Below are 25,751 nucleotides of genomic sequence, written 5' to 3'. Positions count from 1 at the left end.
GCTCTCATCCAGAAATATCAATAACGTAAGTACACTTTAAAAAGTACGTTCCCCAACTCTGCAAATTGTTAAATAGAACGCATGCTTTATCAGACTCACTCTTACTATGCAAAGTCATTTCTAACTGAATATGTTAATTATATCAAGACAAAATAAAATGTACTACGTATCAGGGACATTTAAACTAATATGATGGATGAAATAGACCATGATGGAAATTGAACAACAATTTTTGTAGCGCAACCTCTGTGTGTTACCTGTAAAGCTGGCACTTGCGTTTCAATGGCAAAAAAGTCAGAAAATACAATGAAGAACACAAGTGAGGGGAGAAGTCTCTATTCACCTATTATCCATACTAAATATAATGTAAGCCCAAGGTGAGATTGATCTTGACTTTAGGGAAGTAGGCTACACCTGGATGCAGCAGGAGGACTGAAAAGTGTGAAGTGTAGTACTGTAGTATATAAACATTTTTTTAATGGCTATCTGATCTTTTCTGTTTTCATTTTAAGATGTTGTATTTAATTTTATGGGCATTATTAAATGTTTTAATATTACCATTTATTAAATGTATTAAACACATTAAATGTATTTAACTAATTACATTAAATGTATTTCACCCATAATTTTAGATAAAACTAAACCAAATTGAATGGACAAATTGAAAATGAAGTAGAAATAAAAACTAAATTAAAATCTGAAATAATAATAATAATAATAACTCATTATGTTTGTAATGACTAACGCAGCTTTCACTTTCTTTGGTGTATGTTTGAGTGGAGGGGAAAAGCAACAAATAATTGAAATACCAACAGAACACAATAAGAAGTGTGTAAAAGGACAGTTGTCTTCATACACCTAAAGCATATGCTTTCATTTTAAAACCACTTTGAACTTTGATCAGCAGGATACTAATCATTTATTTTTTGCATATATATTGACACACTGTTTTTCTTAGTTGTGAAGGTTAAAATAAGCTTAAAATATTGATGTTGAGTTTGGGGTTACAATTTCAATTCAGATTCTTGAACAGATTCATTTGGACTCTGACTCAACTCAGACTCGGCCTGCTATGGACTCGGTCTTGAGTCCGACTCGGCCTCGACTTGGACTTGATTGTTTAAAGACTCGGGCCTGACTTGGACTCGACTAAGGTGGACTCGAACCCAACACTGTTATACAGTATGTTACAGTATTGTTAAAAATCAATTCTCCATTGGAAACAATTTATGGGACTTTTACTTCCATAACCAGGCTGCTGAGCTCCATTACTATGTATTGTTATAATAAGTGAATTTAAATAAAATGATTATAGCATTATCCTTATGTTCATTTCGTGAAAAACAGTGAGCAAAATAAGTCTTGATTATTTCTATTTTATTATATTATTATTGTATTTTACGACTTGCATTAAACATTTTAAATCCACTTGGCAACAATGGAGGTTGGGTCGAAATGATGGTTCCTCTGATTGTATAAAAAAAAATAAAATAAAATAAAGTATATACTGTATATGCTTAAGTTGGATCAAATATTATAAAAAAGCTGAAAACGTCATGATTATTTATCAGCTGCCCGAATTCAAAGTCAAATATCAAAGAACAATATTGTACGGTATAAGTATTCAACAGAAACTCCCAAACCCATACAAACTATAACCTGTCCCCTCCGAGAAACCAAATATTCACAATTTCTATCATACCAAGAAAAACCAACTCCTGCTCTACCAATTCATCTCAATGTAATTCATCTGCATGGAATTCAGCTAGTGCTAAACCCCTTAGCCGTGCCACATTCCTCTGTTCATAGGTGTGTGCTGGGCAGTTTCAGATAGAGCCTCTCTGATTAGCTGCCTGTGTTCCTGTCATTGCTGCAGAAAATACACCGATCCTAAAAGAAACCTTCGGCCCCCATCACTGGAATTTATGACTCTCGCATTACTGAACTGTGTATACAAACATAAGGAGTTTAAAAGAGCCAACAGGAAATAGCTACAGGTAAAGAAGAAACAGCAGGTTCTTGAACAGCAGCTGAGATACATGAAAGTGAAAGAGAAGAGGAAACAACTCCAGGAGACAGCTGAATCAAGCAAACATCCATGAAAGCAAAGGGATATGACTAGGGTTGTACACCCACCAGTAATTGAGTACTTTTGCACCAGCTAGTCCAGTATTATAAACATTACTTGAATATCTCAAATTGCACATATTCCTGCCGTGAGCAGCGCTGAATGCTGTACTTTCCCTCTGAATCTCTCACCAAATCTCACAGTTACAACTGAGTCTAATTGTGGACGCTGTGCGTGTCGTCGAGGTGTTGGATGAAAGAAGATGATATGACGGATTCTGTGCTTTTGAAAGCAAAGCCTAGGCTGCGTTTTGTATTGCATACTACAATACTACTCTTACTATTTCTGCCATAGACAGATATGGCAGAAATAGTAAGAGTAGTATGGGTAGTATGCAATTCTGAAATTAGCCCTAGCGTAGCACTAGCAATACTTGTAATATTTTGATTCTTATTGAATTGTACTCTGTTGATTTTTGGTTCTTGTTGGAGTCATTCAAACCAATAGACAAGGATCCACTTTTATGGTGGAAAAAACTGTGAAGCAGTACAAGAAACTCAGAAGCTTATCGGACCAGTATGTGTGTAGTATGTGCGTTAAATCTCTTAAAACGGGCAGAGCGCATTTTATAAAAAGCAAACTTTAAACCACGTATTTTTCTGAATAGTACCATGTGAAATTATAAAACTGTGATGTAGACTTGGTGTTTATATACAGTATGTACATTACCCTAACGCCGTCAGTATTGGTTTCTATGATTTTAAGCTCCAGGTGAGTGCAAATGTTTTTACTTTTAAATCTTTTATTATTATTATTATTATTATTATTATTATTATTATTAATGCATATTGTTAATTTTATATTTTTTTCCCCCAAAAGATAAGCGAAGTTTGTTGGAGTTACTTATTTTGAAACCGTTTTTGGTATAGTGTTTGTGAATAAAACAACATACAAATTTCATGTAGTATGTGTCTTGTTATTTTTAACTTACATTTTAATTTATGAGTCTGATTACAATTTTTTTTGTGGGTTAGAGTACTACAAAATCTCAGGTCTCAGGTGATCACAAGTGATCAAGGCCAAATACAGGTGTAAACACAATTCGATGCATTCTGGAAACACATTGGATTTAACACACTAACCGTGTATAGGCACATATTTGTGCATTAAATCTGTGTGCGAATGCTTTCACACATAAATCATGATTCGTCAATAATTCCACACTTAAATATATTCTAAATTTTAGATACAAGTTAGAACTGAAACCACACATATGCAAAAATCACAGACTTCCAGGGCCATAAAGACATCTTGGGTCAAAATGTATACACACCGATCAGCCACAACATTAAAACCACCTGCCTAATATCGTGTATGCCCCCTTCGTGCCGCCAAAACAGCACTGACCCATCGAGGCATGGACTCCACAAGATCTCTGAAGGTGTCCTGTGGTATCTGGCACCAAGACGTTAGCAGCAGATCCTTTGAGTCCTGTAAGTTTTGTGGTGGGGTCTCCGTGGATCGGACTTGTTGGTCCAGCACATCCCATAGATGCTCAATCGGATTGAGATCTGGGGAATTTGGAGGCGAAGTCAACACCTTGAACTCTCTGTCTTGGCAGTGTGCATTATCCTGTTGAAAGAGGCAACTGCCATGAGGGAATACCGTTGCCATGAAAGGGTGTACTGTATGTGTTCTGCAACAATCTTTAGGTAGGTGGTACATATCAAAGTAACATCAACATGAATGCCAGGACCCAAGATTTCCCAGCAGAACATTGCGCAGAGCATATCAAAGCTTCCACCGGCATGCCTTCATCCCATAGTGTATCCTGCTTCCATCTCTTCCCCAGGTAAACGACGCATACACACCCGGCCGTCCACATTATCTAAAAGAAAATGTGATTCATCAGACCAGGCCACCTTATTCCATTGCTCTATGGTCCAGTTCTGATGCTCACATGCCCATTGTAAGCGCTTTCGGCAGTGGACAGGGGTCAGCATGAGCACTCTGACCGGTCTGCGGCTACGCAGCCCCATACACAGCAAGCTGCGATGCACTGTGTTTTCTGACACCTTTCTATCATGGCCACCATTAAGTTTTTCAGCAGTTCGTGCTACAGTAGCTCTTCTGTGGGATCAGATCAGACAGGCTAGCCTTTGCTCCCCATGCGTATCAATGAGCCTTGGGCATCCATGACCCTGTCGCTGGTTCACCAGTTGTCCTTCCTTGGAACACTTTTGGTAGGTACTACTGCATACCGGGAACACCCGACAAGACCTGCCGTTTTGTAGATGCTCTGATCCAGTCATCACAATTTGGCCCTTGTCAAAGTCGCTCAGATCCTTACGCTTGCCCATTTTTCCTGCTTCCAACACGTGAAATTCAAGAACTGATTGTTCACTTGCTGCCTAATATATCCCACCCCTTGACAGGTGCCACTGTAATGAGATAATAAATGTTATTCACTTCACCTGTTAGTGGTTTTAATGTTGTGGCTGATCAGTGAGTATATATATATATATATATATATATATATATATATATATATCACACATATACACACTGAACAAAAGTATAAACATGTAAAGTGTTGGTCCCATGTTTCATGAGCTGAAATAAAAGATCCCAGAAATTTTCCATATGCACTGATTAGATTAGGGCCTCATGAATTTATTTCAACTGACTGATTTGCTTGAACTGTAACTCAGTAAAATCTTTGAAATTGTTGCATGTTGCGTTTATATTTTTGTTCAGTATACATACATATACAAACACATAAATATACAGTTGTGCTCAAAAGTTTGCATACCCTGGCAGAAATTGTGAAATTTTGGTATTGATTTTGAAAATATGACTGATCATGCAAACAAACTGTCTTTTATTTAAGGATAGTGATCATATGAAGCCATTTATCATCACATAGTTGTTTGGCTCCTTTTTAAATCATAATGATAACAGAAATCACCCAAATGGCCCTGATCAAAAGTTTACATACCCTTGAATGTTTGGCCTTGTTACAGACACACAAGGTGACACACACGTTTAAATGGCAATTAAAGGTTAATTTCCCACACCTGTGTCTTTTTAAATTGCAATTAGTGTCTGTGTATAAATAGTCAATGAGTTTGTTAGCTCTCACGTGGATGCACTGAGCATGCTAGATACTGAGCCATGGGGAGCAGAAAAGAACTGTCAAAAGACCTGCGTAACAAGGTAATGGACAAATCAATGCCAAAATTTCACAATTTCTGCCAGGGTATGCAAACTTTTAAGCACAACTGTGTATATGTGTATGTATGTGTGTGTGTGTGTATGTGCATATATATATATATACACACACACACACACACACACACACACACACAGATCAGCCACAACATTAAAACCACCTGCCTAATATTGTGTAGGTCCCCCTCATGCTGCCAAAACAGCACCAACCAGCATCTCAGAATAGCATTCTGAGGTGATATTCTTTTCACCACAATTGTACAGATCGGTTATCTGAGTTACCATAGTTCGAACCAGTCTGGCCATTCTCTGTTGACCTCTCTCATCAAGGCATTTCCGTCCACAGAACTGCCGCTCACTGGATGTTTTTTGTTTTTGGCACCATTCGGAGTAAATTCTAGAGACTGTTGTGCATGGAAATCCCAGGAGATCAGCAGTTACAGAAATCCTCAAACCAGCCCATCTGGCACCAACAATCATGCCATGGTCCAAGATCACAATTTTTTCCCATCCTGATGGTTGATGTGAACATTGACTGAAGCTCCTGACCCATATCTGCTTGATTTTATGCACTGCACTGCTGCCACATGATTGGCTGATTAGATAATCACATGGATTATTGTTGGTGCCAGATGGGCTGGTTTGAGTATTTCTGTAACTGCTGATCTCCTGGGATTTTCATGCACAATAGTCTCTAGAATTTTCTCTGAATGGTGCCAAAAACAAAAATCATCCAGTGAGGGGCAGTTCTGCAGCTGGAAATGCCTTATTGATGAGAGAGGTCAACAGAGAATGGCCACACTGGTTCAAACTGTACAACCGTGGTGAGAAGAATAGCATCTCAGAATGCTATTCTGAGATGCGAGTTGGCGCTGTTTTGGCAGTACGAGGGGGACCTACAAAATATTAGACAGGTGGTTTTAATGCTGTGGCTGAACGGTGTGTATGTATGTGTGTGTAATTAGAAACTGATTAACTAAGTGACCCTATACATTGTCTACTTTATTACAGAGTAAAAAATATATTTTGTGTATGCATCTATTGGGAATCTGGATGAAAGTTTGCAAGAAAACCACATACATACGCAACATGTACACAATTATTGTGAATGAGACCAACTGTGTTCTGATCACTCAGCCTCAGTCGCCATTCACTTTCAAAGCATCATTTGTCTTTATAAATAAAAGTGAATGGTGAATTTGTGTTTCAAGGAAGAAAGTCTTTCAGGTTTGGAACAACATGAGAATTATGACAGAATTATAATTTTTGTGTGAACTATCCCTTTTAATAACAGGTGTAAGGGCCTAAAACACACAGAGCAGTCACACACACATACCTTTAAAATATCTTCTTTGACGCTAAAGGTTCCTCGAGAGTAAGAGAGACCACACATGAACACACACACACACACACACACAGGTTGGCCCCAACTAGTTAATTTTAGTGGCTTGTTGCATACCAGCTACAGTACAACACCTCTTGGCATCTTTAACGTGTTTTTAATCCATGAATTTCACACAAAATGCAATCACTGTTAGACTGAGAGAAGCCAGTTACCAGCCACTTTAGAGTAGTTTGATAATTGCCACTTATTTGTGATTCAAGTTTCCCAAACATTCTTGAAGAAACTCTTTGTTTTTGCATAATCTCAAAGATGTGGTCTACCCATCCATCACAATAAGACATGCAATCAAAAAAGAGAGAAAAAAATCTGAGCAATTTAAACAGGATGCTTCCTGATTTTTGACATTACACTATTTCATAACTAACTTTTTCTTAAGTACTTTAGAACCCAGAAACCAATATGTTGATCTTAAGAATCTAAGCTACGTCAAATAATATTTCAATATTATTTATACTATTATAGCCAACTAAAAAATCCTAAATAGTGAAAAATAGTTCGACCAATTAAGTACCATTATTATTGGTGCTAGGGTATGATTACTATTGCTCAAATTTAGGGTTAGGTATTTGAACATACCCCTAACCTACCCCACACTGTTTGTGCTACAGACATGTTCAATACCTAAAATTATGCGGCTTATTGAGGAGAGGTATGCTATTACTTTTCTATGCAGTAAGACTTACAATTTTTTGTCTGGTGGAAAATAAAAGGGGTGAAAACAAAATCCCATAAACTTATCTAGGGACCAGAATATCATAGAGACTTGGGGATGTACTCTTTTGGGTCGATAACCAAGTACCAAGCAATTTAGCCTTTTAAGTGTTATGCTCACAGTAAATACAATAAAATAGTGTGAGTCTTGAATCTTCCTCCAATCGAAACCCCATCTTCAACACTATACCCCAATAACCTACCCAAGACGGGACAATTTAAGGGAGTGGTCTGCCTGCGGCGGTCTCCTTTTTGACCCGGCAGCAAGGAAAGAGCTGGAGGAGATCGCAATGATTTAAAGCTCTTCTCTTAGACGTGCTGACAAGGTTAGTGGGTCAACGCAGACATTAACAGGTCAATGTGTGGCCCACTTGGGGACAATTACTCCTGGCCGCGGCTAAGTGGACACCTGATTGAACACGACAGAGCTGGGAATGCGCCATCCCTATAGATAACAATTCTAAGGACCATTTAGGATAAAAAGCCCTTGTGGTACGTGCCTTTATGGCCCAAATTCATCTTTCTTTGCACTTTTAAAAAAGAATGCTGGCAGTGTGATCGAGGGGTTATTCTCTGGGCAAGAGGAAGAGAAACATTAGAGGTAGCTTGCATCCTCCGATGCTTTCAGAGAGCTCACAGAGAGCAAATACAAGGTGAGGGGGGCTGCATATGGAGATTTCTGTCGGAGACAGTTTATCTCAGTTGAGAATATTGTTTCCTTATCATGCTGAGCCTGTTAATATGTGTTTTGATTGTTTTGTTTGGGTTTATAGCCGATTACAAGCTGCGATGTAATTGAATGAAAAACAAAAATCTGCAGCATTTACATTTTGATGATTGAGGTTATATGCACTTGCAATTATTGGTGTTATTTGTATGCCGATAAATTTTTACAGCCTGTAAAAAGTGCTGCTTTGGTTCTCTTATGACGAAACACTTGGCTTGACTTATGCACTGGCATCTTATAGAATAAGGGAGCGATTGCAAAATCCAATGCAAACTGACAGGCTCAAACCTCCTTCCCTCCACTTTGCAGTGTTTAAAAAAAAAAAGACTTTTTTTTTTTCCCCAAATCTGACCCCTTTCTAGACTACTTTGAGGCCAACTTGATTAAACTACAATTTCTCTACATCAATACAACATGGATGCTTGAGGACACCTCAACCAATGAGAATATGTCCAGCTACAAGTTTTCTTTTCAGATAAAGCAGACTTGCAAATAGTAAACTAGTTTTTTATATACTAAAAAGCAAATGTGGCCGTGTACAACTCTGCATTACGATGATATGATGTTATTGGGGTGGCCAAGGAATTCTAACGCCATTTGTTTACTAAGGAGTTCTGAGTCTGAATGTTTTTTTTTTAGCACTTTGCTATGTGGTTGCTAGGGTGTTCTGGGTGGTTGCCCACCCCCACGTCTATATTATAGTCTGTTATACTGTGGTCCCTTGATATGGATTGGGTCCTTCACAAATCTAATCATTCTTCTTCCGGCTTTATCATTTACCAGACGAAAATCTCATTGATTAGAAAAGTAATAGCAAACCTCTGCTTAACAAGCCACATGATTTAATCCTTTAAGCTCGGATCAAGAAATAATAATGATCAAATTATTAATAACTACAGTCTTGACCAACACAAAATAGGTATGTTTTAAAGCTTAGAAGCTGTACTTTACAATGCATGCAGGCATTATGACCAAAACTGAACAAGTGCTTTGAAATTTGCAGACAAATCAGAAGTGTTCCGTTTGGATGATTTATTAATAACTTTGCACTGCACATATTATTGTAATCGATAAAAACATCAAACTCATCAAATAACCATGTATCATATGTCATTGGAAAGCTCTCAGAGTAGAATACAACCAGCCTAATTGTTTTACTCAAAGACAAAAATGTAGTGAGTAATAGCTAAGTACATGTTTTTGACATACATGTTACATGTAAACAGGTGTTGCCTATAAGCCGCGTTTTCACTTATAACTTTACAAAAAATAAACAAAACATAAAATATCACATACCATTACTTAGAAGAGGTTATAATTAAAACATTATCTTTAAAACAAGACCCACACACAATGTAATCGGATGCATAGATCATTAGATAATCCACACAAAGTAAAATGTGCACACAGCACATAATGTGCTATCTGGCTAAAAAACACGTTAGCTTTCCTGGATCAGATGACTTTATCGGACATGATGTAGTACATTGTCCAGTGTCATTAAATGCTAAACCAATCGTATTAGGATTCAGATTGCTGCAGCCAGAGGTGGAAGTCATCAAAATATGGGCAGAGAGGATCATTCACTCGAACGATTACATATGGCCACCAGGAGACGGTAGCAAGTACATGACACAGACAATATGATGGCTCAAATGACACAGAATGAGATCTCTTTACTTATGCCAACATGCTTTGGAGAGAGAGCATACCTTTATTCATTAATGTATTTGCATGTGTAATTAGTTCTTATGTACAATTTTTATGTTTTATTTGTTTGGAGAGGCCTTTGGACACTTGGAGAAGTTTTTGGACACTAGGATAAATAATTTTTGTAATGCTTTAACTGACTGCTTTGTCGTATCAACACAAAAATTTTACTCTGTTACGGGTGACGTGATTGGGAACAAAGAGCTACCTTATTTACACCCTGAGATATTTAATACAAAATCAGAAAATAAGAAAAACAGTCACATAATTTACCATAATATATATAATTAAAAAAAGTAAAAGTTTTCTTTAAAATGATACCAAACAATTCACACTCTTTAATTTTATTTTGTTTATTTATTTATTTTTTGTAGAGTTATAAGCCTTTAACTTAGGGCATTCCACTGAACCAGGAAATCTTCAAAAACACATTCAGAGCTTAAAGGGTAATCATTCATGTCCACATCACAAAGGCTGTGAGACAAGTTACATTACAAACCCCTAAAAATAAGTAAGCAATAGTAATAGTGAGAGGTAAATTCCATACCCACGTCTTGCTCGATTGTCTCTCTCTATCCATTTGGTCATGGTTAGCCATGCATCTACGGGACCATCCAAATGAAACCAGAGTTATTTAGTGTGTTATACTTGAACATTACAAAAAAAGTAACAGGTTGCCAGCAGGGGAGCAATGTTGTTGATATACAGCTTCTTATAAGATGATTGTATTTTATGTTTCGTAAAGCATGTGAAATGAAAACATGATTCTTTCGACTGTTGTAAGCTGAGCCTGTATTATGGAGGTTTCAGGGCTATGGATTGTTGGATTGTTTACTTAAGCCTTGGCTGCAGAAAATCATCTCCACATTGTCCTGCCCCTGCTGTCGGTCCAGGCAGCATCAACTGCATCTGTGGCGTGTTAAGGAGATGCAGAAGACACAGTTGCAGTGCGGCCCAGCTGCATTTCATGAAGTCTGGTGTACAAGTTTTGCTGCACGAGCCAAGCGGGTGGAGGAGAACAGAAAAGAAGGGCTAGGGGTTGGAGGGGATTGGAAGATGAAAGTGCAAAAAGGATAGACACTGAAAGTGAAAGGGGAAAGCAGAACAAGGAAGAGAAAAATACAGAAGAATAAGGAAATACTGAAATAGCAGTGGGTTGCGACCCAAAAATGGGTCGCAGGTCTGTTCTGATTGGGTCGTGTACATCAGGGAAAAACTATGCTAAATGCAAATAATGAAATGCAACTTATCATACACTTATGCATATTTAGTAGGGCTGGGTGGGTAAAAATAAAATGTTTCCGATTAATTGTGATCTTCATTTGAATGATCCCGATTTCTGTTCTTTTACGGGCAAGCTGCTGTATCTCTTAGCATTGCCCAAAAATGCTCAATGAACCAGTGTCAAAAAGAGAGACTGAACAGTAGCCTGAGATAATAATAGTTTTGAGATTTTAAACTTGAGCAAATTAAACTTCAGCATTCAATTTATTTTATATATGTATGTATATTGTCTATTAATGCATTGGCAATGTTTGAATTGAATCTGCCCATTTGATCCTATTATTAAAAATGTCCACAGTAAAAATGTATACAAAAAACTAAAGACTTTAACATGTACAGTTTTTATTCGATTTACAGCCTTAATATATACAGTGATGATTCAAAACATTATAACCACTTACAGGTGAAGCAAATAACATTGATCATCTCATAACAAGGATACCTGTCAAGGTCTGGGTAGATTTGATGGTAAGCGAATAATCAGTTCTCATAGTCAACTTGTGGAATGCAGGGGAAATGGGCAGGAGTAAAGACCTGAGCGACTTTGACAAGGGCCAGATTGTTATGGGCAGATGATTGGGTCAGAGCATCTCTGAAACTGCAAGGCTTGTGGGGTGTTTCAGTTCAGCAGTGGTGAGTACCTACCGACAGTGGACCAAGGAGGGACAAACCAAAATCCAGCGACAGGGTGTTTGGTACCCAAGGCTCATCGATGCACGAGGGAAACAAAGGTTTTCCTGTTTGGTCCAAACCGACAGAAGGTCTACTGTGGCATAAGTCACAGAAAATTTTAATGATGGTTACGGGAGATTGAGGGCCTGGGTAGCTCAGCGAGTAAATAAGCTGACTACCACCCCTGGAGTCACGAGTTCGAATCCAGGGGTGCTGAGTGACTCCAGCCGAGTCTCCTAAGTAAACAAATTTGCCCGGTTGCTAGGGAGGGTAGAGTCACATGGGGTAACTTCCTTGTGGTCGCTATAATGTGGTTCTCACAGAGAATAGCGTGAAGCCTCCACACATGCTATGTCTCCACAGTAATGCGCTCAACAAGCCACATGATAAGATGCGCGGATTGATTATCTCTGAGATTCATCCTCTGCCACCCGGATTGAGGCGAGTCCCTACGCCACCACGAGGACTTCAAGCGCATTGGGAATTGGGCATTCCAAATTGGGGAGAAAATGGGAGAAAAAAAAAATTATGGTTACGGGAGGAATGTGTCACAACACACAGTGCATCGCACCCTGCTGCGCATGGGGCTGAAAAGCCACAGACCCTTCAGATTGCCCATGATGACCCCTGTCCACCATCGAAAGCACCTACAATGGGCACGTGAGCATCTGAATTGGACCTTGGAGCAGTGCAAGAAGGTCGCCTGGTCCGATCAGTACTGTTTTCTTTTACATCACGTGGACGGTCGTGTACGTGTGCGCCGTTTACCTGGGGAATTGATGGCACCAGGATGCACTGTGGGAAGATGACAACAGGTGGAGGGAGTGTGATTCTCTAGGCAAAGTTCTGCTGGGAAACCCTGGGTCTGGCCATTCATGTGGATGTCATTTTGACACGTGCCACCTACCTAAACATCATTGCAGTCCAGGTACACCCCTCCATTGCAATGGTATTCCCTGATGGCAGTGGCCTCTTTTAGCAGGATAATGCGCCCCGCCACACTGCACACATCATTCGGGAATGGTTTGAGGAACATGTTTAAGAAATCAAGGTGTTGCCTTGGCCTCCAAATTCCCCAGATCTCAATCCAATTGAGCATCTGTGGGATGTGCTAGACCAACAAGTCCGATCCACAGCAGCTCCACCTCACAACTTACAGGACTTGAAGGAAATGCTGCTAATGTCTTGGTGCCAGATACCACAGGACACCTTCAGGTGTCTTGCAGAATCCATGCCTTGGCAGGTCGGTGCTGTTTTGGAGTCATGCAGAGGACCAACAGTATATTAGGCAGGTGGTCATAATGTTTTGGCTCACTGGTATACATATATATATACACTCACACACACACACACACACACACGTATGTTGTTCCAAACCTGAATGGCTTTCTTCCTTCCAGAATGATAGCCTCAGTTACCATTCACTTTCAATGTATGGAAATAAGAACATAGTAAACATTTTTCAAATTGTATTCTCATGTTCCACAGAAAAAGAAAGTCAAATGGGTTTGGTACAACATGAAGGTGAGTAAATGCAATAAATAATCTTGGTACTGTGCTGGGCTGTCATTTAATGTCCAATAAAATCCTGAAGTTCTGAAGCAAAACAAGTTGAGAACAGACTACTGTAGAGAGCTCGAAGGAAAGAAAAGAGACAAAACGGCCAAGGCATTGTCTTCTACACCTACTAAAATAGAACCTTGTTCAAAAAGATGATAAAGGGAGAAAAGTGACAAAATCACTTATCCTAGTGCCCTCTGGACTTTCCCATTACCCCAGAGACCCGCAAAAGACATTTCCCTTTACCACAATTTTGCACAAATCCGAGTCACTTGGAAGTGATGTACTCGCTAAAGAAAGCAAGCTTAGGAAGTGAGCTTCTTCTCTTTACCTCCCTCCCCTCCACCCTCATTAACTGGGCTCCTTTCCAATTCATTTAGGAACCCCCGGGAGCTCGCCTTTCCTTGGAATTTACTGAAATGACACAATATTAGCAGATTTGCATATGCAAAATGAGTCAAGCAACAGGCATTTGCCGCTCAATTGACCTATTGCTTGTTGTGGCAAGCCGAGTTATTCCCGCGGAACATTTCTGTAACCAAGTGGGCGTCATGCGAGTGCCATCTGGGTAACACTTATTTAAGACTGGCAGAAGTCCCGTGGCAGCCCGCCTGACAAGGAGGAGGAAAGGGGGAATAAACTGCATCATTTATTTGACATCCATTTGCCGTTGTGCCCGTGTAAAACCCATGACTAAATAATTTGGTTATTCGACTGGCAGTTAACACTGTCATCCAAATTGTGAGGTGCACGCAACAAACAGCACGACTGTCAAACACCCTGATAAAAGATGGGCACATGATGCTAAACCATGCGAAGATGCATAGATCTTGGTAAGCATATTAATTATCGGCAATCTATTTTTACTAAAGACTTCTTCTAAAATTAGTTGTAAAACTCTGTTACACATAAATACATGATGAATGTGGCAACTGTGACAACAAGCACGTGGTTCAGAAACTGCATTGTAAACTGTCGTTAACAAGGTTATGGGTTTGGAAGACCATTTCAATTTATGAATGCAAATGATAGGAGGCTGAGAATACAGAATGGAGAGCGTGGAAAAGTAATTTACAAGTGTAATAACTTCAGATGCTGTCTCCTTGAATCCTGGCCATCACTTTAGATGCTTTGGAATTCACTTGATCAAATTCTGATTTTTATGTTTATATCTCCAGTAATATCCCATTCACTTTCTCCACCGCTGTGCTGAATGCTTTCCACGTCCTCAAAGAAATAGTTCAACATAACATATTCTGCAATTCTTGACTCACCCTCATGTCATTCCAAACCATATGAACACAAAAGGAGATGCTTTGCAGAATGTCCAAGCTGCTCATTTACATACAATGAAAGTAAATGGGGACTGTGGCTGTCAAGCTCAAAAAAGGACAAAAAAAGTTGTTTGGAACAACATGAGTGTGTGTTTAAATGATGACAGAATTTAGATTTTTGGGTGAACAGTGCAAAATTTTATAGACCTAGACAAATAGAAAGAACCCAACATTTCAGTAACATTGTGATGTTTTAAGTAAAAGAGTTGGTGTAACAAGACATTTCTTACCTGCCTCAGGAGGGAAGTTTATCTGCACGACTGTTAATCGCAATATCCCTTTAGTCACTTTGAGAAATCTGAAACCACACACACACAAACCATCAGCATTAAATATTTCCCAGGACTTACTTATAAATGCTTGATTTTGTATGACTTTATCAATCGACAAAGCAAAAGTTTCCCCTAACTAAAATTAGGTCTCATTGCTTATGTTTTTTTTTTTCCTTACAGTAATAAAATCTCCTGAAAGCATCCTTTCAATCATTGTAAACAATTGTATATCCAGTACACAGAAATGCACTCAAAATTCTCATCTTGCTGCTCTATAATATTAAATCAAAAGATTGATTGTATCATTTTCCAGCTTTGAACTTCAACACTGGCCAATTGATCAGTCAATGCTTTAGAAGATCGTACATTACATTCATTCATAACATCAAAATGCTTTTAGAGAAATATCCAGTAATCCCCAAGTACATTTCCCAGCCCTCTTTCTCAACACTCAGAGTTTACTGTAGCTTTGCAAGGGAAAGCCTTAAAAAGGATTCTGAGTTGTCTTCCTTCACTTTACATTTCAAAATAAATAAAAAAAATTGTGCTACGAAGAAAGTTAAAGCCCTACGTGGTTTACATGACTAGGAAACAAGTCAATTCAACCACACACTTCGCCCCTAACAAACATATAATGAAGTAGTAACACTTTACAATAAGTAAGCTACACTAGCTAACATGAACCAACAATGAACAATACATTTACAGCACTTATTACTCTTGTTTAATGATTATTTTATCATGTACTAATACAAAAAGTTGTTATACCTAAACATTAGTTATGCATTATGAGCTAACAATGAACAATTGTATTTTCATTAATTCAAATTCACAGAGATTACTAAATGCTCTAAAAAATATTGTTCATACATTTACTAATAATAACATATAGAACCTTAATGTAAAGTGTTACCATTGAAATGAAAACATCTGTACTTCGACAAAGAAACCTTAAAATTGAGTATTTTTCTGTACAACACAATCCGAACTTAGATTATTTTTAATAATCTTATTTTTAAGAGATTGGATCCCACCTGTTTGACTAAGTATGTGCAAAGGCACCGCTTTTATTTTTACTGGAACTTTCTGGACCTGAAATAATGTTGTCATGGTATTTGTTTAAACATTTCAATTTACTTGGGTAAACTGCTACACAAGAGTGAAACCACCTGTATGGAAACCCATGAATATAACAGTGAGCATGGATACAAGTCTGAAACACAAAAACAGGTTTTACAGTTACAAAAACATGTCAGCTCAGATTGAGCCACATCCAAGAGCTGCGATGAGCATCTTTTAAACAGTTTCTTGAAGTGAGGGGACAATGACTCAGATCGATTCACTTTCAGTCAGTTTCTCAAAGCAGTGAAGGGAAAAAAGGCAGTAGAGCACCCTTTCATGTGAACGAGGCAGGTTTGCTCCCGAGCAGAGTGGTTAAGGTAATTACCGTGCTTTCATAATGATCCGTCCGAGAAGATTTTACGTATTTCAAATACACAAGCAACAATATGTCAATTAAGACCACCCTAATTTCTTCGATGTTCAAACCAGTGAATAGGTTGGTTTAATGTGCTGCATTTTGGTATAAACACACAGATGTAAACAGAACATCAAAGAAAAGTTCCATCAGTTTTTTCCTCCTTTGAATCCATTTGAACATTCAGTTGGGGGAAAAAAAAAGAGAAACCTACTTGCAAAACTAATTAACATACATGCTATGATAAGGTAATTAGTACTCGAGCCAGTTTCCTGATTAAACATGATCCAATTGAGAGCATGTTGCTATTGAGAGGGTGGAAAAACTATTTTCCCTTGGAGGGCACTTAAGCGACGTCCCTTTCACAAACACCTAAGCAGACAAAACAACTCAAAACAGAAGACAAAACACACGTTAATTATCAGTCAGCAATATCAGCATCTACTCTCTTTAACCAACAAGTTTCCAACCTATCTCCAAAAGTTATGTGAAGTTTGTTAAAACAATGTTCAGAATTTGGTACTCTGATCTCTTATCACCCCCAGACTTACACAACAAACACCTGAATGAGGTGTTTAAGTCAACATGAAATCAAAATTAACCTTTTGTGCCTTTCTTGGTTTTATTGTGCAAAAAAAATAGATGTCTTTGTAATCTTTCTTCAAAATGTAATAACTCGCTCCACCTCAAAAACAACTTTCCTTTTTGGCTGATGTCACCAATCCCTCTTATTTTTCAACCACTCCCTTTCAACCACCCAATACACCCTCACAGATTCGTACGAGTTGGCTAAATCGTACATAATCGTACGCATTGGGTCATATGAATTCGTACAACTTTTGCAACAGCCAATCAGGTGACTCTCCCTCGTCTCTTTCTCAAAGTGCGGTCACACGTACCTTTTGCACAGTGAAATTCTGTGGGTGAAGTTGGCACGGGCGGATGTTGAGCATGTGTGAATTCAGCCAAAAATAATTGCCAAGCAGCCTCTTTTTAATGCTGCACTTCATACTCTGGCAGAGTAAAGTTAATTAATAAGCACGTACACAACATCTGATACGCGGAACTTTCGCTTACTTCCACATTACACATCCGGGTATTGGCATGTCTAGAATTCGTCCGAATTCATACGAACCAACTTGTATGAATTCGTACAACTTTTCACGAGATCAGGTTGAACCACCTGTCATTTAGCCTAGAGACCACGCCCACTATTGATGATCCAATCAATTCCCAATGGATAAAATCTACTTTGTAAAAAAAAAAAAAAAAAGAAATTCACATTGAACATCCCTTTTCACTCTGAAAAGTATGGATCAGATATCATGAATCAGGATTCTCAAGGTAAGTGCCTACATTTAAAAGTCTTAAATGTCTAACGACTCGTGATGTGGCAACCAGTGAAGTTTCATGATGTACTTTTTTTTTTTTTTATTATTAAGTGAAACAACATTGCTTTTCCTCAGAAGTGGTTGATGAGTACCAGAGGTGTTATGAGGAGCACATTTTGAACTAGAGAACAAGGGTTTCTGTAGCCAGCTGAGCACATAGGTTGAAACATATGGCTGAGAGTTTATCTATACTTGGTGTATTTGCTACAAAACAGATAAATTCAAGAATGCAAAAATGTTTAACAACATAATGCATACAATGCATTAGAAATCACATAAGAAAGCACATTGCAGCTTTGCTGGTTGTTTCCCTTTGAACTGAATTCAATACTAATGCCAATTTTTAACAAAACTAAAAAGACTGGGAAGAATGCTTGCATATATGACATAAAGGTCTACAAATGCAGTGATTTGAATTTCCTGGAAATCTAAGCCTCCTGTTGCTTCAGGATTCTCTGTAAAAATCTGAAATCCAGGCATACGGCTGCAGCCCTTCAGCTCTTCGGGGCAGCAATGAGAAACTGATCCAATGACCTGATCCCAGCTCAGCTGTCAACTTCACAGCTGGCATAAAGGGATTTCTGAGTATCACACCATTTCAACATTTACTCCAGTTTCTAATCCAATCCATCTTTCTTTACAATCCAATAGAAGCACATCCAGGTTGACTGTAGCAATAGATCAACCAAATTTTTTTTAATTCTAACATGAATCAGTGATCTTCCCTTAGTGTATAGAGAGCATATTGATTCCTTAAAATCTAGTTTTCCAACTTGAAAATATACATTACCAGAAAAAAGTTTGGAAAGATATGACTTAATCTGCTTCTCGTGATTTTAAAACCTTTTGATCTAAAAAGACTTATGCTTAAATTCTTAATAAATAAGTTTTGTAGAAAAATATAACTTATGCATACATGGGAACTCCTCAATACTGTTCGAAAAGCATCCCAGGATACATTGTGAGGTTGGTGCTGTAATCTAGGCAAAAGGTGGCCACGTTTCAAAGAAGTTAAAATATTGAAAGTTTCAATTAGTTTAAGATTTATTTGGTCATTACAATATTTCCATACTTTAATTTTTGTTGTTTTATAGACTTTACTATTGATAATACTGATGACTAAGCTATACTGTATATATTACTGTGCAGATGTCTTGGGCACATTAGATATTTCACAAAAACATTTGTCTTAAGATGTCTATTTTATATCTTCAGCTTTAGCGTCAATAGGAATTATTTATTTTAGATTTCCAAACATTCCTTCAGGAAACAGAAGTAAAACAAGGAATCCTGCAACAGATGGTATGGCCCCCACAGACTCCGGATCTCTACATCGAGGCATGAAGATAGAGAAGCAATTGAGACAGTCTAAATACACATAACTGTGGCAAGTTCTCTAAGATGCTTGAAACAACCTATCTCCCAACAACATTAAAAACCTGTGCGCAAGTGTACCTAGATAATTAGTGCTGTTTTAAATGCATAGTGTGGTCACACCAAATACTGATTTTTTTATTTTATTATTTTCTTTTTTTATGTTTACTGGAATTTTATTAAGTTAACTGATAAATAAAGACTATTCATGACATTATTTTCCTATATAAAATTTGTGTATACATTTACAGTATATGTGTGTGTGTGTATATATATATATATATATATATATATATATATATATTATACACATACATACACACACACACACACACACACACACACTACCAGTCAAAAGTTTTGAAACACTTATTCTTTACTAGAATTTTTTTTCTTCACATTTTAGAAAAATAGTAAAGTCATCAAAACTATGGAATAACATAAATGGAATTATGGGAATTATGTTGTGACTAAACAAAATCCAAAATAAATCAAAACTGTGTTATATTTTAGCATCTTCTAAGTAGTCACCCTTTGCCTAGAATTTGCAGACATGTACTTTTGACATTTTCTCAACCAACTTCATGAGATATCACCCTGGGATGCTTTTTAAACAGTATTGAAGGAGTTCCCATCTATGTTGGGCACTTATTGGCTGCTTTTCTTTATTATTTGGTCCAAGTCATCAATTTCAAAACCTTTTTTTTATTTTTATTACATTTTAGTTTTGTAATGAAATAAATTAATATGGTGGCACAGTTATATTTTTGTCTACAAAACTAATTTCAAACATTTAAGCATACGCCTTCAGATCAAAAGATTTTTAAGACCATGAGAAACATTTCAGTCAAGCGTTTCAAAACTTTTGACCGGTAGTGTGTGTGTGTGTGTGTGTGTGTGTGTGTGTGTGTGTATATATATATATATATATATATATATATATATATATATATATATATATATATATATATATATATATATATATATATACACACACACACACACACACACACACACACACACACTGTAATGCCATGAATAATTTTTGTTTATCAATTAACTTCATATAAACTGCAGTAAACAAAAAACTAAATCAATATTTGGTGTGACTACCCTTTGCATTTTAAACAGCACTTTATAACAACACAACAATGTACAGTATAAATTCCAATTTCACTTAAATGATCAACTTCATTTCCGTTTTATGTCCATCCACATATATGCAGCAGAACTTCTATTTAAATTTAGCAGGTAAAATGTTAAAAAAGACAATGATGATGGCCAGCCCACCCATATAATTTTCAACTGCCTAAAAGCAAAATAATAAAATACTTGGATTCCTAAGTGTGACTTTGAGGTGACAACAGCGAGCTATAATTAACACTAAACAACCTACTGCACATCACTGGCGTCTAGAGTTGCCATAGAAACAAGGAACTGGCTGCATCCTCACCCTAAGCTGTCCAGCGTCTGGCCAATGGCCTGCCTTTCCAGCCAGGCAACCCAGCATGAAAGCCACACAGCAAACGGGGACACAGCAGGACTCGGGACGCAGCAACCTCTATCCCACTTTATCGTCCAGATATCACAATTCACACGTTATACAGAGGACTGGGTTTAACCTCTAAGATTCTCAGATTTCAGTTACCTTAAATGCACTTTACTTCACTGTAGTAACACGTTCATTACCTTTCCGTGCCGCAACCACTGCACTGAGTCATTGGGCTCGGTTTGTACAATTGCGAGAAAATCTGAAAATGCAAGAATGCAAAATGTGCATGCTTTTCCAGTAATACAATGAAGTAATATGTTGCACATAGATGTCAGTACACTGTAAGTGTGAAAATGTAGTTTTTACTTTAAAAAGCTATTTCTACCTGATCTTACTCTTTAAAAAAAAATAAAAATAAAAAATAAAAATTTGTTGGTGTAACCAAGTGTACAGTAGCTAGGTTGATTCAGTTATATCAATTAATATTGATGAATAAAACCAGTAAATTAAGCAAATTTTTATGTTATTTGACAAAACATTTTTTTAGAGTGTAACTACAGTATTCAGGCCTCTACTGAAATATTATTTCAATAGATTAAAAAAAAAAAAAAAAAAAAAAAAAATACAAGATGAAGGTTTGGAGTACATTAGTGAGTACAGTAGTATGCTGCCATCGTGCCTGAAAAATGGGTGAAATATCTCAGGCCCGCCAGCCGTTTAGCACAAGGGCTGAAAAGTTGCAAAGAAAAGTTCAGCCACTGCTTTTAATCCTGGGTCAGTCTGTGTTTGCAAAGGTCCATTTCTGCATAAGTGAGCACACAAACTCCAGTGCCTGTTCAAACACTGTCTCTCTCTCTCCCTCCATCTCTTTGTCTCTCTCTCTCAGGCAGCACATGACAACGGGCCAGCAGCAGCACTGTTTGATCTCCAGTGTTTTCCTTAATCTGGGTTGTCAAGGTTCACTTGTTGGAGGCTGTTTACTTTACTTCTACAAAAAAACATTTTTCTTTTTTTTTTTTTTGTCTTCTTCCCTCAGACAATGACTAATCTAAAGAACTGAGCTCTACCAGCTCTGGGTGTTAAAGCTGCTGTTGCTTCCATTTTTTATTATAATTTAAAAAGATATCTAAAAAACTAAATCGGTAAGAATCAATGTGGTCACAAAAAAGGATAAAATAAGATAAATTAGAAATTAAAAAATTCATAAATAAATTGTGTTCCACCATGTAATAAAAAAAAGCAATCCATATAACAAACAAATGATCTGTTGATTAGTACGTAGCCACGGCTTCTTGATGCTACAAAAACGAATGTAAAACATGTTACATTTCTTATAACATATATATATATATGGATCCTCTGGATATAAATGTCTAAACTTTGATATTCAAAAAGATGTCAATAAATGCTGTCTATAACTATTTACAATTATTTCCTTTAATTCACTGTTTTATTTTGTAAATAGATATTCAAAACTAACTATGTTTCGTTAGTATTCATTAATAGTAAATGTGCATAAATGTACAATATTGGGAGCAATTACAGTATAATGTGAAGATAGTTTCAGGCTAATTATGAATAGATTACAGCTGAAGTTTTAGAGTACAAAATAAAGTGCTATTTTTTATTTCAGATAGTGAGTAAAGGCGACAAGTGTTTGCTTCCCTTTTCTTTAAGACTTTTACCAAACTTTTACCAAAAAAAAAAAAAGTCTCCAAGTAGTGTTATTTGGTACACACACTCACTGACTTGACACATAACGTAACAGGCACTTGTAACTCTGACACTTACAATATTGCAACACAACTGTGTCGAAAACCAACTTCACTTACCGTTGGTGTCTCAAAACCTAGTGAGCTGCCTGCCTAGACAACATTTTTGGAAACATGTTGGTTTGAACGAAGTATGATGCCCCAAAATGCTGTCTAGCTAGGCGGCACACTAGGTTTAAAGACACAAACTTCTTTAGCTGAAGTAACACTTATTTCTGAAAGCTTCTGCTATCAACTTTGCTCGCAACTTTCATCCAAACCTTCTGATAGACTTGACCAAACTTTTTAGTTGCATGCAAAAGTGTTGTAGTGATACAGACCGATTAAATTCATTCTAATTTAAATCCACACGCCGAGTCCCAGATGTACCGTGTATTGCAGTAGAAGTTTCTCTTCCATCGCTGTTGTTTGTGGTTGAGGGAACACGTGGGGAAAAGCCCCCTATCCAACACAGTGCTGCGAAAGAAATCTCGGCTCGCAAACTTTTTACACCATCGACAGCGAACGCCTCATGACTTCCAATACTGACGCAAATATGCATTATCAATAGTTTTTACGCATCACGTCACACCCGCACGTTCACGCATATGAAGCGATACAATGTTGATTCATCAATCAAAAATGAACAGCGCAACAACTTGCTAGCACAGGGCTAACTTCTGAAAAAGTACGTTGAGATGGGAGTATTTCAAATCAAATAAATCTCTCATCGCTCTTTACAGTAGGGACCAGGCAGCGGTTATCATATACGTCATCAATGTTGTTGTTTGTTAATTTGTTTATTACGCCCTTTAAAAACAATAAGGCAAGAATGAGATAACAAAGACAAACTCTGTGTCCATATGCCCTAAAATACTGAAAGAGAGTGAACTTACCGGGGTTGGATAGAGACCGATGATGCGGTGGTGTGTAATTTGCGAGCGATAATAATTCAACTCTTCTCGCGATCTTGTGTACCATGAGCGCGTGCGATAAACCGCACTGTAAATAACTAACAATATTACTCCGCCAGCGGGACTAATTTCAACGGCAAACACTGTTCTCTGCGCCGCACATAGACAATGCTGCCGTTTCGAGCCCGTTTCACGCCACCTTTCTCCACAGATTATGTGAGCGAGCTGCTTCTGATGTTATTACACTTTATTGCGCCTTGCACGCGCGCACACAAAAAAAGAGAGAATCGCGGATTTAGATGTTGTTATTTTTTGATGTTCTTAGTCAGTGACGTCACATCCACCTGCTGGGAAAACAACGTTCACTGCAGATCTTGCGCTGCAAAACAAAAGTGTGTGAAAGATAAAGTCAAAGATACGCCTGTGAGATTACAGAGGGAGATATGCACGTAGCATGTGCGTGTGTTTCTTTATAATTTAACAAGTTGCCATCTTGATGATCAGGACTTGATGTTAAAGTAATATAGAGCTAGCCTAGCTGGCTAATAAATGTAAATAGAGAGTTTTTCTTCTCGCTCTCTCTCTCTCGAAATTGTCTAATAAAACGAGACAAGTTATGGGGGGAAAGTTAAGGAGAAGGACAACCCCCAAGAAGGGAAGTACAAAAAGAGTGGAACTTATATTAGTTGCCTATATATCAACTTACATTTTTTCAAAACATTTTTTTTTTAATTATTTTATTTTTATTTTTACAATTTACCATTTTGAATACAGTTACTAAGTGGCTGTTGTTGTCTTTGTATTTATCAAATGTATATATTTATTTAAATCATTAAGTTGACATATTTTTGAAAGCACATCCGTTTCCTAGTATGAAAATCAATATAAAGTAATCCCAAAAGGCCACTCTCTGTGAGATTTGTATGCACTGACAAAACAGACTTGCTGAAGGTGTAAAGTGGGCCTGTAACGTTTATAATTAGATAGTCTCTCATTTAAAAAGAAGAGCATAACCGTTGGTCGGTTCAATGGGCCGGTTAACATTCATGAGAGCAACATTAATCTGAGATCTTGAAGAAAGAAAAAAAAAGGGGGAGATGTCTGACTGTCCTTGATCAAGGACTGAAATGCACAATTCAGGTAATTGTGAACGAGGGTATATTAATCATGGTCGCATCTCTATGATCACCATCCCGTTTCTCATTGTAGTTCATGTGTTTCATGGATGTAGAGCGCCACCCTCTGGAATATTGTGTCTCTTACTACGCATACTGTATGTGGTGATGAATTCATACAGTTTTGTCATAAAGGGTTACACTGATTTATATACACAAAATGGATTTTAAAAACAATGGTACTAATAGTTCATTCAAGTGTTATAGAAAGTGAGTTGAAAGAATCAAAGATCAAAATATGAATTGCATAACTTATATGATCATAATATAATGGTTTTGAATGATGCATTTTGTAATCTTGGACATTTGTTTATTTATTTCACTTTGAACTTCTGAAATTTACTGTGATTGCTACCCCAACACTTCGTACTATTACATGAGACTTCAATGTCATGACAACCCAAATAGAATATGGTATTATTAAAGGAATATTCCGGGTTCAATACAAGTTAAGCTCAGTCGACAGCATTTGTGGCGTAACGTTGATTACCAGAAGAAGAAAAAAATGTACTCATTCCTCCTTTTCTTTAAAAAAATAAAATAAAAATCGAGGTTATACAGGTAGGCATTTACAATGGAAGTGAATGGGGCCAATTTTTGGAAGGTTTAAAGGCAGAAATGTGATGCTTGTAATTTTATAATAGTGCTTACATTAATTCTTCTGTTAAAACTTGTGTATTATTTGAGCTGTGAAGTCATTTAAATTGTAGTTTTTACAGTCGTTTTTAGGGGTACAGCATTACAATAAATAAAGCAAGCCAATAAAGTTGTAAAAATGGATATAACTTTATATAGAAAAGGTTACTAAGCGATTTTATCACACTAAAAATATTTTATCACATATTGTTTAACTCTTGTGGCTTTACTTTTGAAACAGAGTATTTTAATGGTTATGGATAGGCCCCATTCACTTTCATTGTAAGTGCCTCACTGTAACACAGAGTTTTACTTTTTATAAAGAAAAGGAGGGACAAATCGAAAATTAATTTTGGTGGTAATCAGCATTATGCCACAAATGCTGTCCATTGAGCTTAACTTAAATTGAACCCGGAATATTCCTTTAACATGGAGTTGCTTGTGATAGAGCTACAAATGTACATAACAGAGCATAGGTGTCCTAGATTTCCCAATATTCCAGATTACCCAAATTCACCCTTTCCTTCTCAGAGATATCATATATTCATATCATTTTATTAAAATGCT

General features: G+C 37.2%; 1 protein-coding gene across 7 annotated transcripts in view; it reads right to left on the bottom strand.

Annotated features, from left to right (window-relative positions):
* Positions 1–23,658, bottom strand: part of LOC127445628 (forkhead box protein P1-B-like) — a 263,267-nt gene extending 239,609 nt beyond the window's left edge. For all 7 annotated transcript variants that reach the window (XM_051705821.1, XM_051705818.1, XM_051705826.1 and 4 more), the window contains exons 1-2: positions 23,356–23,658; positions 14,933–15,000 (exon numbers count right to left, since the gene is read on the bottom strand). The gene's annotated coding sequence lies outside the window, so the exon portion shown is untranslated. The remainder of the gene's footprint in view (positions 1–14,932; positions 15,001–23,355) is intronic.
* Between the last annotated feature and the right edge of the window lie 2,093 nt (positions 23,659–25,751).

Source organism: Myxocyprinus asiaticus, chromosome 9 (genome assembly GCF_019703515.2).
Source record: "Myxocyprinus asiaticus isolate MX2 ecotype Aquarium Trade chromosome 9, UBuf_Myxa_2, whole genome shotgun sequence".
Lineage (NCBI taxonomy): Eukaryota > Metazoa > Chordata > Actinopteri > Cypriniformes > Catostomidae > Myxocyprinus > Myxocyprinus asiaticus.
Note: the sequence above shows the minus strand (reverse complement) of the source record. Positions and strands in the feature narration are given on the sequence as shown.